We start from the raw sequence: 2,691 nt of genomic DNA, 5'->3' as shown, positions 1-2,691 counted from the left end.
AAACATTCTAGTCATTTCTGTGTTCAACAGCTCAACGAAAAAAATATTTTGTTTATGTGTTCAACATCGGCAAAATATATATAAATTTTTTTCATTTTTGTTCCCGGTGTTTTTAATATGCAATGGTAGAATTATAGAGAGATAGAAGAACTAAAAGAAATATAATCTTTATGAAATGATGTCTTAAGAAATTGAAGAAGTTGGAGTAATATTACTGATCACCAATAAATACGAAGACTATCAATGACTCTCATTTCTACTTCCTTTATTGCTTATAACTTATTAATTTTGTATGATTTTTAGTCTTTTTTTTTTTGTCTTTTCTCTATGGGTTTCTTATTATTTTTAGCTTTTTGTCTTCCTTATGAATTTCAATTAAGAAGTCTGATAAGGCCTAGAAACATAATTAGGACCTCCCTTGAGGATGTTAAAGAGTGTAAGTATGAGAATAATAATTAACCAGGTAAATGATAATGAAAAAGCAAAAGTTTTGTTACAACATAACAAATCATCGTATCTTTAACTAATTCTTTCAAAATATATATATATATATATATATATATATATATCACACATAATTAACGTAGGTTTCAGCCCACACGTCAAATGTGAGTCTAAGCATGAAATAACAACACATGAGCAAACAATAACTTCAAGTAGTTCAAATAGTTTCAGTTTAAACAAAATGAAAAAAAAAAACACAACTTAAGATTGTGTGCCAACCGCTTAACTTGGGCCAATAGTTGAATCTACTCCTACTCTATCATCCTGCAGATACAATAAGCAAAATAATTATAATTAAAAAAATAAATTATATGAAAAAATTTTTGTTACTGTAACTTACCAATTGAGAAACAGTGAAGCCCATAGATGTATTCTTTCTTCTTTTTGGCCTCTTACATTTACAGGTCCTTTGCAAGATCGTGCATTATGGTCAACAGCTTTGCACTTACCACACCTTATCAATGCAACTTGTCTTCTCATCCAATTAGACGGTACTTGCTCGTCAACATCTCTTCTTCGTTGTCTCCTTGGTCTTCCTGGAGGTCTTCTCAAAGTAGGTGGCTTAAGCGAGTCTCATATGGTTCTAGGCCATAATGTGGGGCTGTTCACTGGTTTAATAAAATGAGTATATATTCTTTTTAAAGTTTCCTTGTGAAATGATTCATCAACAAACTCTTCAGACTTCCTACTCAAATCCCATTTCCTACGACCACACGTTTTACCATATCCCATTTCCTACGACCACACGTTTTACCATCTAGATTTACAACATACTGGTTAGTATTTTCCTCAACTTCAAACATCATATTTCCAGCCCACTGTGATATCGATCTACAAGACGAAGACTTATTATTATCCAATTTCAGTTGAATTCGTCTCCTCAATGGACCATTTATCTTAGAGTAAACCTCTGATTTCTTACTTATTCGGGTCATTACCAATTTTCTTATTATCTCAAGCATCTGGATTATCGGCTTATCTCTTACTTGCATAGCGAAAGCATTAAAGGACTCCAAAATATTGTTCAACAACATATCACATTTTATCTCAGCTCTAAATGCATGTCTAGACCAATATTTTGTAGGTATCCCATCGAAGTATTGGTATGCATTTACATCTAGTTTTCCTAGTTCGTCATTGCATCATTTAACTCTGACCTAGTCGTACATTTAGAAGCCCGCCAAAATGCCTTTTTAATAGCCATCCCTTTGAACATCTTATGAAAGTTTGAATATAAATGTCTCACACAAAATCTATGATCAATATTTGGGAACAAATCATCAAAGGTAGGCACTAATCTCTGATAAGAGAAGTTAAACAATAATCTAATCAATAAAAAGGTGAAAGAAAAAAATTACATGAAATCAATATATAAGTATCAGACTAAAAAAAAATAAAATTATTGGTAAACAACATATGAAAAAATACCTTTTGTTGTTCAGACATAAAGGTAATTTCATTGAATGAACCATTGTCATCTTTCAAAAGCTGCAAAAACCATGTCCATGAATCTTTAGTTTCTGCCTCAACAACTGCCCATGCAATGGGATCGATGAAATTATTCCGTCCACTCCTATTGCCGACATAAGTTGTCCTTACACAATTCTTTTAGATGGCATGCATCTAGACCGATAAATTTCCTACAACCACTAACAAAGCCATCTTTGCAAGCCTTAAAAGCAAATATACAATCTCCTAAAAATAGGGTCACTATCCTGCACAACCCTACCACAGGAAATCTTGATTGTTGACTCCTCTTTGGACCGTTTTAACTCCTCGCAATAATCTCATAGTCTTCTATATTGTTCAATCAGAGTTCCATTGATCATTTTTAGGGTCTTTTTTCTAGCCCTATATGCTTGACTCTTAGAAATTTGAACTTGATAGTCTTTTCTCATAGCATCCATTACCTCAACTAACCTCCAAGTCGGTTGAATTCTAAACCTCTCTAAATACTTATTTGCTACCCAAGTTGAGTTAACATTCCTAGAACATGTGTATTTAGAATAATATGTCCTAATCTGGATCGTGGAATCTGGTTCGATAACACTAGCATGTAGTCTCCAAATACATTCCCCACTGCAACTTGCAGTCACTCTAAATTTGTCATTCTTTACGAGCTTAATATTGAAAGACTCACTCACTGCATACTCTTTAATTGCATTTTTCAACTATTGTGGACTACTA

General features: G+C 32.9%; 1 pseudogene across 1 annotated transcript; it reads right to left on the bottom strand.

Moving 5' to 3' along the window:
• Positions 1-561: 561 nt before the first annotated feature.
• LOC148212165 (uncharacterized) lies at positions 562-2,411 on the bottom strand (annotated as a pseudogene). Its single transcript, XR_015789955.1, has 6 exons — positions 2,355-2,411; positions 1,894-2,219; positions 1,751-1,804; positions 1,197-1,646; positions 845-1,077; positions 562-768 (listed from the first exon to the last, which is right to left on the bottom strand). The product of XR_015789955.1 is annotated as an uncharacterized LOC148212165 (transcript).
• Positions 2,412-2,691: the final 280 nt, after the last annotated feature.

Source organism: Momordica charantia (genome assembly GCF_013281855.1).
Source record: "Momordica charantia cultivar OHB3-1 chromosome 3 unlocalized genomic scaffold, Mcharantia_2.0 BLBB01000003.1, whole genome shotgun sequence".
NCBI classification, from domain to species: domain Eukaryota; kingdom Viridiplantae; phylum Streptophyta; class Magnoliopsida; order Cucurbitales; family Cucurbitaceae; genus Momordica; species Momordica charantia.
The sequence above is the reverse complement of the archived record's forward strand: the minus strand, read 5'-3'. Positions and strand labels throughout refer to the sequence as shown.